Raw genomic sequence first — 13831 nt, 5'->3', positions numbered from 1 at the left:
TTTATTGTTTTCATATGAAGTATTTTTCTAAAAAATATCACAATTATAAGATATTCTCCAAATGCATTACAACATTGGAGCTATCTGGCAAGCTTTATGAAATGCTGTACATAAACTGCTAACAGGTCTCATAAATGAGATTCTGGATAGTCACAGAAGTTACAAAAAGCTATTAAAACTTACAAATTCACTGTTATCCTAAATAACATAAACAATTTCTAACATCACCATACCCTCTCTTGTCCATGTGACACTATAGTAAATTTCTGTAGCCTAATGTCATTGAGATGCACAGCATTAGATTGTCCATTACCCTTAAGTCAGAATATAGGCCAACTGATGGATTTTAAGAAGTACAATATATTTAACAGGAAGCAGTTCTTCTAAACCAGGGGTCAGCAACTCGTGGCTCTTTCATCCCTCTGCTGTGGCTGCCTCTTGACAGTTGGTGCCACAATTTTGAGAGAAGCTTCCAGTTGGAAGGGGGAAAAGCACAGCACGCCAGGAGGAAACTATGGCCGTGATGGTGAATCTATGGCACGCGTGCCACAGGTGGCACATGAAGCCATTTGTTAGGGCAAATGAGGCATTGCCCTGTCAGCTCCAGCGTGCATGTGCACGCTGGCCAGCTGACTTCGGGCTTCATTTTCAGCCATTTTTCACCCATTCCTGAAGTTCCGGGTTGCCTATAGGTCTGTTTTTTGCCTTCTGGAGACTTCAGGGAATTCTCTGGAGGCCCTCCAGGGGGGCGGGGGAGGCTGTTTTCACCCTCCCCAGGCTCCTAGAAAGCCTCTGGAGCCTGGGGTGAGCAAAAATCTGGACCATCACTTGTCAAAAGCAGGGGGCGCACGCATGCGCAGGGTTGCCCACACATGTGTGGGGGGGGATGGGCATGCACACACCCTACGCTCCCCCTGCTTTTGGCACACGATGGGGAAAAGGTTAGCCATTATTGCTCTATGGAAAGGGGGCGGGTTTTCCAGTCAGCTCCACAATTGATACGGCTTTAAGTTAGGACAGGTGGAGGAAAAAGGACGCCGTGCTAGGAGGAAATTCTATGATGGGGGAACCTGACTTCTGGTTGGCTCCAGAATTGAACGGGGGGCTTCCGGTTAGGACCTTTGTGGCTCTTTGAATGTTTAAGGTTGCCATCTCCTGTTTTAAACTGATTTACCAAACTGAGTCTTACACTGAACCACTACTTGTGTTTTTCATGCAGTTCATTTGCTTATAAATATCAGTTTGTAAGCATTCAAATGCACATAAGTAACATGGCTGAGTGGTACCATAAACTTTCTTTCTCGAAGTGGTTATCCTCATTTCTGATATAGACTTATCAAAATCAATCTCTTTGGTTTTCATATGACCAGATTTGTCCATTTGGACTAAAGGGATGACACTTTGTTGAAAGAGTTCTCAAATTTAACACAATAGGAAAATAAAATGCCACAATTTGGGATTGCAGAGCAAAGTGCATTTGAAAGCCAAGGACAGTTCACATTTAATACCTACTAGTATATATATTTCTGGGGTTTACTAGGCAAGGTTTAACAACATTTACTTTGAGCCATAAAATACAACAGAACTCTGAAGCAGGCACTTTAATTACTAACATTTCATCCTACATTCCAACATCTGTTAGAGGAAACACACATTTTCACATATCAGTTTAAAAGCAGGGAGGAACCGATATTATAGCACATGATGGGAAATCAAAGATGCATTTTTAGAATTAACAACATGCTCCAAGTGATACAGTACTGAAGTACAAAAGCTATGGCTTGTTTTGAAAGGAAATTGATTCTTTTTTTAGTAAGCCCACATATGGGAAGCTTTTTTAATTACATGCCAAATATTTAGTACAGCTATATGTTATTTCAACATACTTTCCCCTATGACTGAACACATTTGAATACTCATATTTCAAGTTATATTGATAAGTTTTAAATAATTGCAACTTTTCAATCCAAGCTCATTTCATTAGTTTAACAATTGAAGATTTAAGTCAGCTGTACTGTAAATATACTGCATTCATGACAATAGTTGATAATTTGAAACTGTTATACCTGGTGTTGGACCAATAATGGCTCATTCACACATGTGAATACTGTATTTTTTGCAGTATAAGACACACCGGAGTATAAGACGCACCAAGCTTTTGAAGAGGCAAATTTAAAAAAAAACTTTTTACACTCTGCAAACCTCCCAAAAATGGCTTTTTTTTTTCTTCCAAAAAAAGGGCACGAATAGCCCTTAGGAGGCTTGTAGAGTGTTCCGGGGGGGGGGATGGGGAACGAGCAAAAAATGGCCTGTTTTTCATCAAAAAAAGGGCATTAGGAAGCTTATAGAGTGTTCCTGGAGGCGGGGGAGGAGTGAGCAAAAAACGGCCCTTTTTTGCTCATTTCTGCCCTCCCCAGCCCCCAGGAACACTCTACAAGCCTCCTACAAGCTATGCACAGCCATTTTGGTGAAGGGGGCAGGGTTTCAGGAGGCAAGAAAATGCTGTATTCGGTGTATAAGATGTACCCAGATTTTCAGCCACTTTTTGAGGGAAAAAGATGTGTCTTATACTCCAGAAAATACAATAATTTCTCAATACTGCAGATCAAACAAGAAATAGTGGAATCACTTTGGAGTATTTGCATAATCTCAACTAAGCAATCAGATTTTAATTCTGTCTGAATGTGGGAGGTGTAGAAGGCAGATTCTCCAGCTTGGTAGCCTGCTTCACCTGTCAGCAGTAAAGAAAAACTTCAAAGAGGAAGGAGATGTATACCGACTTATGCAAATCAACTGAATATTTGTATCTTATCATGCAATCAAAACTCACCGATTGGATAAATTAACTGAGATGCCTCATGCATCTCTTAGACTGTATAGAAGTTGCATATTTTCCATCTCTTCAATTCCAAAAATATTTCATGAATGTTTTCCAAACAGAAAAAAATGATAGAAAACATAGAAAATTATGATCATTTAAGTTGTAAGGATGCTAATTTCATTTTAAAGATTCACCTGTTCAAAAATATATTTGTGTAGGACTAAGGTTCTTGGTCGGAATACATTTTATATTGATGTTTATATCGTAATCCTAAAAACCATAGTTTGTAAAATCAACATTAAGAATATTCACAAAATGAGCAGTATATGCATAAAAACAGGAAGGTCTTTTTTATATATAAATTACCATTATAAGTTCCTTATCCTTATAAATATTTAAGCTACTGAATTATATCTTTAGGTCCACATGTTAATCACTGAGATCTAACCCATCACTCCGAACTGTGCTTGAGTATTAATGTATGCATTTATTAAAAATAGTAGCAAATTTTTCATTTCCCTATTTAGAAAAACAGCACACAACTTTACAATTTTCTTAACACTTTCATTTAGTATTCTTTTTGGGTCCCACTCTCCAAAAGCAAGAAGAAAATTCATAGAAGTGATCAAACAATAGTATTACTTTAAAATGCTTGGATTATCTGACCCTGTCTAATGCAGTCTTCCCAATATGTTTCTCCCCCTATGTCTTGAAATTTTGATTTCCAGGGTTCCATCATCCTGGCCAGGAAAGGTATAGAAGGCAACAGAATACGGAAAGTCTTAGTTTGCATCTATCAAGCTTTCAGAAAAGATAGGTGAAGTTTATTCTATAAGTAACTCACAAATTCAGTGCATCAGTTCAGAATATATATTGTGACATGGGTATTGAGACTGAATGTAGAAGGCACCTTATCTAATTAAATATAAGACAATGGATCAAAAGAAAGTGTGTGAGCTTTCTTCCCTTATAGATATTACTTGTCAGGATTTAATGTTACTTGACACATCAATACTTTGTTAGCATTTCTGGTTTGTAAGGTATCTGTGCATTTAGAAACTGTAGAATAGGCATGTTAGAAACCAACAGGGTGAATTCCTAATGTTCCTCAAAACAGATTAATTACTATGCTGGTCATTGACCAAAATAAAGGAATGTATGTAAACATTATGGCTTCAAGTACCAGGCACATGTGCTATTTTTAGTGTTGAGAAACACAAATGATGTAGTGTGGGAATATATGCATTTCCAGGATAAAATGATTGGTTTTTATTTTTCATCACACAGTAGTGAAATATAAGGGGCAGAAATCAGAGAATTCAAGGGCAACAATATAGACAGTATTCATTAGCTAGACAAGCTAAATATTGTACACTAAAGACTACCAATTAAACATAACAGGAGTCTAGATATTGCTGGTGAGACATAAGCTGATGTTATATAGTGAGCCTATAAGACTGATGAAAGAAAATTGAAAATTCTCTCCAGTCAAGATGAACAATGTGTAGGTTTCATAGCAAAAATAAGGAATGGCTTGCACATATCTTTTTCTGGGTATGTTTTCAACTTTACCATTCTAGTCCAAAGCCTTTGAAATTTCTGGTGATCTCCCACTCAACCCTATCCAGGCCTGATCTTGTTTAACTCTTGATTTTAAACCAGGCCAGGTACTACTGTCTGACTGGGACATCACTGATTGTATAATATAATTCACCTTTTAACTCCTCAAGCAATATGAATAACTATGATAGTTTATCAAAGAACAAAACACATTTTAAATAAAGTAATGGTAAATTTGCCAAATTTTACCAAAACCTCTGAATGTTACTCCTTTCTTTTTCTTTTCCTTATTTTGATATTGAATGAATCACCCAAAAGCTGCTTTAAAAAATATCAATATTGAAGGCCATTTAGACTTCGTTACACCATTTTTGTGGGTCTTGTAATGCATTAAATGGACAATTTATGAAGTCAAACTGACTTCACTGAAATTTTACCATCTTAAGTGGATACAGGGCTATAGACTTAATCTTTAATAAAATTTAACTATTAAAGAGGAGCCATAGTGGTTAGAATGCAGTACTGCAAGCTAAGTATGCCCACTGCCGGGAGTTCAGTTCTGATGGGGCTCAAGTTTGACTCCGCCTTCCATCCTTCCGAGGTCGGTAAAATGAGGACCCAGATTGTTGGGGACAATATGCTGACTCTCTAAACTGCTTACAGAGGCCTGGAAAGCACAGTGAAGCGGTATGTAAGACTAAGTGCTATTGCTATTATACAGTAGAATTTTTAAGTAGTGAACTAAAAACATATGATCATCATAAGCAGATGTTAGTAGTTAACATAGGGCTGTATTTATTTGCATTATAATATTATGATAAATATGCATACTTTTGTTTAGGAAACATCTTTAGACAAAGCTGATCTATATTTTTGACAAGATAGTCCACAAACCATATACAAGAGTCCTTTTGCAGATTTACTGCAATAGTTTTATATGCATTACAAAGCTACAACAGAATCAGTATTATAATTCTTGCACACTTTGCTTTATATGTAGATTGGGGGAAAACAACAGGAAGTGATATTTGTTTTAGCACAGCAACTTGAATAACATTAATATCTTCTTATGCATATTGTTAATCTAGTGTGTGGAATCTTTTGCAAGGTTTGGCATACAATCAAGAAGTCCTATGTTTACACAATACTTTAAAACTTGGTGGTCAATTTTATCAACTGTTTTGATGACATTTATTTATACAATTTATATGGCTGCCTCACAGTCATGAAATGTAACTCAGTACAGCTAACACAGGAGTCAAAACAAAACTAATGCTCATTTTTATTTTTGCCAAAGTAAAGATTTATGTTGCTGAAATAAATTCCTGGAAATATAATCCCTATGTTATGCCCAGCTTTGATCAATCAAATGGAACACATTTCCTTATTTATATAAATAGCATCCAGTACATGGATTACAAGAGAATCTTGTATCATATGATCTATACTCTCTTAAACAACGTGCCAATATTGCAACCAGTTTCAACCTCACTGAGCTTAAAATGCTAGTGTTTCACAACAAATGCTCTAATTCAAACATGGCTCCCTGTGCGGGTTCCAGTCATATTTCTAGTTACTTAGGACCAATGAACACAATCTGAACTCTTCTAAACTTGAGCCAAAATATGAAAGGGAAAAGATGTAGAATTATGTTATCCATGCTAGGCTTCCAGTGATAAGGTGTATTATAAGAAATTCTTATAAGAAAAGGGTAGGTCCTGCTGCTAAGCAGAATCAGTGTATTTTCTATCCTTGCCTTTAACAAAAACTGTGTAAATACTATGACTAAAGATATACCGGTATTCCTTTTTCAGTCTCAATTGAAAAGCATGGCACAGTAATAGCGAAAAACACAGAGAAATTTCTAACTTGTTTAAATACATTTTCTGATGGTCTTCACTTCAGTATTCAGAAACCTTGAAATGCCAAATTAATTGTAGAATCAAATTTACTGATTTCAGAAGTTGCTAATTTAACACCCCAAAGAAAACATGCAAGTTACTTCTATGAAATAACAGGCAAAGTTATTGCCAAAATAACTGAAGTAACAAGCAGCCTTAAAATGTCAATATTTTCTTCATATTCCTTAATTTAAAACATTAGGAGCTGCTTAAAAGCCAGGCTCCATTGCTTTAACCACTACTTTTAAAATAAAACAAATTTTAGGGAAATGTTTTTAGCATTAGCTTTCAAGTGAGCAGAGAAATATTAATATGAAATGAGATTATGACATCTCAAGTATCCATAAATTACAACAAGATCTTTGGAGAGAGCATGTCAGCCCAAATGTAACATATACCAGGTACAAAGCAAGACTTAAAGCAGCAGCACAGAATACATTGTTTATGTTTATGAGATGCAAACTAAAGTCAGAGAAACAGATTTCTTGCTCCTTCTTCCTTCCTGTAGAAATTCAACATAAATATTAAGATAAACATGTTACTGCATAACTCAGAAAATTGTTGGTAGGATACCGAGAAAATTACTACAGTGTGTCACAAAGATTGCAAAAAGTAACCAGCTAACCAGCAGCCAAGACAAAACAGGCTGTCTGTAAACAATACACTTCATTGGAAAGTACATGATTATATGCATCTACTCGTGGAAATACTCTATGCTTTACAATGAACTGCAGATTTTAAAAAACCCAAACAATATAAAATTTAGACACAATTTAGCAGCTATCATCCTCAGAGGTATTCTTTCTTAAGGAAAAGTGTGGTCTCTTTGGAGGCTGAAATAATTTAATACTGAAAGTAAAAAAAAAAGACCCTCAACCTCATCTTTCATGAACAAAGCCAGAAAAAACTAATAATTACTAATATTCCCTGCAGTAATTTAGCCATTTGAAGCCAAACGCTTCTGAGAAAACCAGTTAAATTAGGAAAATAGAGATTTCTTACCAACGCATCGGATTAGGAATATTCTACAGAATATAAAGGGCAGTGAAAATAGAAACAAAGAACAAAGATCACGTTATCTGAAAAATGTATTACTTCGAATGGTTAAAAAAAAGGAGGGTGGAAAAGATAACCGGAATACCGAAAAAATCAAGCTGTTGTTACACATCAGCACAAAGGAGTCGGATTCCTTTGTTTTACCCCTTTTAGCATCAGTTAACGTTTCGGCCTGCTCGCTTACCTCGGGCAAATTAGGAAACGTATTCAGAGTTTCAAAGAAGCACGTATCTTTCATGACCCTTCACACGCTGCTAAGGCACACAGACACACACACACAAAGACAGATTTCCCAGCCGAAAAGCTCCCTGACAAAGCCTTCCCAGATCACATACACACCAGGTTTTTTGTTTGTTTATTTTTTGGCTAAAGGAAGATGAAGACAGGATGTGGAAATATTCATCTCAAGACGCCTGAGCAATTTCCTTTCTTGAGAAAGAGGACAAAGAACATGCAAACGCAAAGCCTACAACAGAAACACAACAGGAGGCTAAAAACAAACGTGTCTCTGTGTGTATGTGTGTTGGTGTTGGTGGTGGGGTTGGACAAGGAAGGAGAAAAAGGCGGCGGGAGGGGGAGGCAATTCTTCCTGCTCTAAAATTTCCTCTCTCCCCACCCTCCCTCTCTCACCCCCCCGGGCTATTCCCCCCCCACCCCAGTCAAACCGATACATTCTTACCTTGTACGGACTGAGAGCCGGGAAAGTGACCCGGTATGAACTGGTGGCGTTCCTCTGTACCGAGCTCTCCTCTTCCTCCTCTGTTAACACCAGGTAGACCAGACCCCGCCGCTGCTCCTCGCAGAACGGCAGGGGGAGGAAAAAATGCTGTAATAAATCAATCACCTCCAGGAAAAACAACCCTCACCCAAATGCCAGCCAGCCAGCCAGCCAGGCAGGGCGGGAGAGCAATTCTGCAGCGGAGCTTTTCAAGTAATCCTGCCAGCGGCTCGCGCCAAAGCGGCCGCCGCGCGCCTGCAAACCTGGAAAGGGGATGGTGGGGAGGGGGGGGGCAGGGGAACAAAGTAGCTCGCCTCCTTTGTGGCTGGGAACGAGGCGGAAGGAGGACAATTCCCCGACCAACCAACCTCGAGTCTAGAACTAGCCCTCTGGGTCAGCGGTAGCTCCGCCACACATATACATAAAAGGGGGCGGGGGTATGGTGAGCTCATAAAAACGCACCGCCCTCTGGAGGAGTCTGGGAAATGTAGTTCTTCAGGCTGGATAGAGGCGCCAAGCGTGAACAGTTCTAACGCCGCCGTGGCGGGTGCCTTTAAACGGGAATGTAACGATTATATTAAACGAGCTGGCTTGGCTCAGTTGCTATAAACTAAAGCAAGAAAGCGAGTGAAAATTTTGCTTCACAAGGCGGTTCAACTGCAAAATACTAATTATAGGGGCTCACAAAACCTTGATGTATGAAGCTTTCCCCCATGACTTAACTTTTTTTGGGGTAGGGATGCTGATTAAAAGAGAGCTTGGGGTATAGGTAGTCCTCGATTTATAACAGTTCATTTGGTGACCCTTCAAAGTTACAGCAGCACTGAAAAAAGTGACTTACAACCAGTGGTAGGATTCAAAATTTTTTACTACCAGTTCTTTGGGCGTGGCTTGGTGGATGTTGTGGAAAGGGAAAGATACTGCAAAATCCCCATTTCCTCCATCAGCTGGGACCTGGAAGGCAAAGAATAGATAGCAGTTAGACTTATATACCGCTTCATAGGGCTTTCAGCCCTCTCTAAGCGGTTTACAGAGTCAGCATATCGCCCCCACAGTCTGGGTCCTCATTTTACCCACCTCGGAAGGATGGAAGGCTGAGTCAACCTTGAGCCGGTGAGATTTGAACCGCCGAACTGCAGCTTAGCAGTCAGCTGAAGTGGCTGCAGTACTGCACTCTAACCACTGCGCCACCTTGGCTCTATTACAACCCTTTATTACACTTATGACCTTGCAGCATCCCCATGGTCATGTGATTTATATTCATATGCTTGACATGGGGGTAGGGCCAGTCAGAGGAGGTATTTACCGGTTTGAACTAGCAATAGTAATAGCACTTAGACTTATATACTGCTTCATAGTGCTTTTACAGCCCTCTCTAAGTGATTTACAGAGTCGGCATATTGCCCCCAACAATTTGGGTCCTCATTTTACCCACCTTGGAAGGATGGAAGGCTGAGTCAACCTTGAGCCGGTGAGATTTGAACCGCTGAACTGCATCCACCTGGTGATCAGCAGAAGTAGCCTGCAGTACTGCACTCTAACCACTGTGCCACCGCGGCTCAGTTAAGTAGCACCACTACTCAAAATTTCCACTACTGGTTCTCCAGAACTGGTCAGAACCTGCTGAATTACAACCCTCTGCTTACAACCCTTTATTGCACTTATGACCTTGCAGCATCCCCATGGTCATGTGATTTATATTCATATGCTTGACAACCAACTCACATTTATGACTGTTGCAGCATCCTGGAGTCATGTGATCCCCATTTGTGACCTTCTGACAAGCAAAGTCAATGGGGAAACCAGAATCATTTAACAACCGTGTTCCTAATTTAACAACTGCAGTGATTCAGTTAACAAAATATGGCAAGAAAAGTCTTAAAATGGGGCAAAATTCACTTAACAAATTTCTCACTTAGCAACATAAATTTTGGGTTCCATTGTGGTCAAAGGTAAGGACTACCTGCATTTTGTATAACAATGTTGTAAAAGGGATACTGAGGTATGGAAAGTATCCATTTTTGAGAATATATTATCAAGCAACACAGTTAAGGCATATGATTCATTTATTATGGAAGAACCTTCCAAACAATGGATGCAAGTTGAAACTATTTATTTATTGCATTTTTTGTCCTGTCTTTATTATTTTATACTAAGCCTAGGTAGAAACGTATCTTTCTTTTACTTCCCCTACAACAAGAACTGAGGTGGGTTGGGCTGAGAGACAGTGATCACCCAGCTGACTTTCATGTCTAAGGTACGACTAGAATTCACAGTCTCTTGGTTTCTCAGCCACTACACCACTACATCAAATTAATGATCTATATGAGAAATTACATATACTATATAGTTTATATAGAACTATATAGAAACTATATTAGAACCAAAGAATTGCTTGAATCCGTGGTATTTCACCTCTAACATAATGCTACAAGAAATAAGACTGAAAAAGTTTCACTAAAGTGATGTTTCAAATTTGGAAACGTAAATACGTAGCTCTGATAAAGGATACTTCTTTAACTCCTTAAATAACAGAGATAGGGAAGGTGGGGCTGACATCGCAATGGTATGATGTGAGATCTTGAAGCTTCAAGATCGCTGTCGATATCTCTGTTGCTGGAGGTCTTTTTGGACCTAAACCGTCCCGTAGAGACGGTGATAGAGAAGGGCACATCCTGCTGATCCCAGGGACATCGCAAAGTCCCTGGTAGATCCAGGAGAAGCCCTTTTTTCCGGCAACAGAGAAGCAGCCATTAAAGTTACTGAAAGTTGGGACAGCTCCAGAAACAGAAGGCAAGCTGGAGAGAAAGTGTGTCGAATTGGTGAGATAATTTTTATTATTAGATGAGAGAACACCCCAAAAGATTAAAAGTAAAGTTAAAATTGAAGACAAGAGGTCAAGCGGCGAAATTAAGCCTGAGTCAAACTTAGTGTGCTATTTTTCTTTAATCCTTTTATTGCTGGAATTTCTACAAACGCTTCTTATTTTTTAAACTGGACTGATTTTATTTTTCTTTTTTTAAGACTTTCTTTCTTTTTCTTTTTTTAATGCCCTATAGTATTTTCTTTTTAAAACAAAATGTTTTTCTTTCCTGGAATATAAAGAGGGAAGTGAAAGTAGATGAAAAGAAGTAACACTGCCACTTAGAGGCTTGGAGGCTTGGAAATATTGTTTTTCTTTTCTTTGTTTGAGCATTTGATAACATTTCAAGTACTCTGAGCTTGTTTATTGAAAATGATAGTGGGATGAGCATGGATTGTTTATACAGGTGCTCCTCTGGGTACTATCAGTAGTTGGACTGGAGTGAAAAGGTTGGAGTTGAAAGAAAGAAGATTGCAATGAGCTTGGAAAAAGAACTGTTAACTCTGTTTGGAAAAGAGAGTGTTTACTATCTGAAGGAAAAGATCAATACACATGATGTTGCAATGGGAAAAAGAAAAGGAAGTGACATTGCAGATGATTATGCAAGAAATTCAGAAAATACAAATAAGAACAGAGGACATTGAAAAGAGAACAGAGAATATTGAACAAAGAACAGGAAAAAACAAATGAAAAAATTAAGAATATCCACCAAAGGATGATGAAATATGAAGACAGATTTCAAAAAATTGAAGAAAAAGATGAACAAAGAGATAAGAAAATTGGAGATATTGGCAGCAGATTGAGCATGATTGAAAAATACAAGACTGGAATATTGGAATGGAAGATGGACAGACTAGAATTTTACCTCAGATTCCAGAATATAGAAGAAGAAAAAGGAGAAAATTTGGCAGAAGTAATGATAGAAATTCTGGCAGAAGCATTGGTGATAACCAAAGGGAAGATGATGGAGGGGTTTCGAGCCTTTACAAGATATGCAGTGAAATACAAGTTGCCAAGAGATATCCATATAAGATTTACTAAAAAAGCAATTAGAATACAAATACCACAAATGGCAAGAGATAAAAGATTGTACTACTTTGGATGGATACAGGATGATGTAATGAAATGCTATAATAAAAATTAATTTGAAATTATTTAAATTTAGAATATTTTGCATAAAATGAAGTAATAATAGTTATAGTCAAATAAATGATTAACAATGTATGTATAATGTATACATATATACTAGATTGATAATATGAGATTTTATATAATTTGTAAGTGAGGACTATGGAGAGGATGCACAAAAGTTTTGTAACCAAAGATAAACAATTTTATAAAACATGGGACTCATCAATTGTTAGACAAAAAAATATGGAAGGGTAAATATGCTAGAAAATTTTATAAAGATGTATTACTACTGGATGGATTTAAGATGATGTAATGAAATGCCATAATATAAATTTATTCAAAATTTAGAATATCTCACATAAAATGAAGTTATAGTTGTAGTCAAATAAATGTTTAACAATGATGATAATTGTATACATATATATCAGATTGATAACATGAGATTCTATATAAATTGTAAGTGAAGACTCTGGTGAGGATGCACAAAAGTTTTTGTAACCAATCGACACACTGTACGAAACTGGAAGATGGTTTTATGTTTTATGTTTGTCTATGCTTGTTTGTTTAAAAATAAAAATATATATTAAAAAAATAACACAGAGGTAGTCCTTGACTTCACAACAGTTCATTTAGTGATCGTTCAAAGTTATAACAGCACTGAAAAAAGTTACTTATGACTATTTTTCACATTTATGATCATTGCAGCATCCCCATGGCTGCATGATTTACATTCGGATGCTTGATAACTAATTCACATTTTTGAAGGTTGCAGTGTCCTGGAATCATGTGATCCCCTTTTGCAAAGTCAGTGGAGAAACCAGATTCACTTAACAACCATGTTACTAATTTAAGAACTGCAGTATTCACTTAACAAATGTGGCGAGAGAAGTCATAAAATGGGGCAAAACTCACTTAACCAATTTCTCACTTAGCAACATAAATTTTGGACTCAATTGTGGTCTTAAGTTGAAGACTACCTGTATAGTTCAGGGCAATCACTGTGCTCTAGTTAAAATGAAACTTTTGTTATAGACTAAAATATTTTAATAGCAATAAGAACTTATCAATAAAGGACAGAAAGAGCAACAAGTAGATGATAAGTTATGATGGTGATTAGTTGGTTCTTCTGCTAACAACTCAAAACTCTTTGAGGCAATATGAATATTAGAGCTTCAGCAATTCAGCTTTAAACCAGTATTCAGAATTTAATACTTAACTACTTAGAACAACCAAAAGGAGCAATCTCAAAAATATATAAGGTATTATTGCAATTAGAAATAGGAGTTTGACCCCATAGTTTAAAGGAAGTTTAGAATGCTAATCTTGGTAAATTCATACAGGGGACAAATTGATAAGAATTATGGAAACTGGGTGGATTTACTTCAGCTTCAATGCAACAACTGCAGTGGAAAATTGTATGTTGCTGGCACTTGACTACTTTTTGATTTGCACATATATATCTCAGAATTATTCTTTCAGATGTTGGAAAGGGTATAAAAAGTTTTTATTTGCAATAGTCATGTAGTAAAGCTACAGTGTATCCTGTTTGCATAAATGTTTTGGAAATTACTAAATAATAATTACAAATTATTGCTAAACAAATAATTGAATGCTCCTAAAGTTACATTTACTGCACTTATTTATAGGACTCAATTTCAGGCTTAAAAATAAAGCATTTATTATCTGCTCAGTTTTAGCAGCTGAAATAATAATTGACCAACACTGGAAAACTATAGATAATCTAACAATTGTAGATGAATATGGCTTCTTCAATTGCTACA

General features: G+C 37.2%; 1 protein-coding gene across 1 annotated transcript in view; it reads right to left on the bottom strand.

Annotated features, from left to right (window-relative positions):
- Positions 1-8454, bottom strand: part of PELI1 (pellino E3 ubiquitin protein ligase 1) — a 66779-nt gene extending 58325 nt beyond the window's left edge. The window contains exon 1 of the mRNA XM_032214225.1: positions 8018-8454. The gene's annotated coding sequence lies outside the window, so the exon portion shown is untranslated. The remainder of the gene's footprint in view (positions 1-8017) is intronic.
- Positions 8455-13831: the final 5377 nt, after the last annotated feature.

The sequence above is a fragment of the Thamnophis elegans genome, chromosome 3 (genome assembly GCF_009769535.1).
Source record: "Thamnophis elegans isolate rThaEle1 chromosome 3, rThaEle1.pri, whole genome shotgun sequence".
Lineage (NCBI taxonomy): Eukaryota > Metazoa > Chordata > Lepidosauria > Squamata > Colubridae > Thamnophis > Thamnophis elegans.
This window is presented reverse-complemented; position numbering and strand designations above follow the sequence as displayed.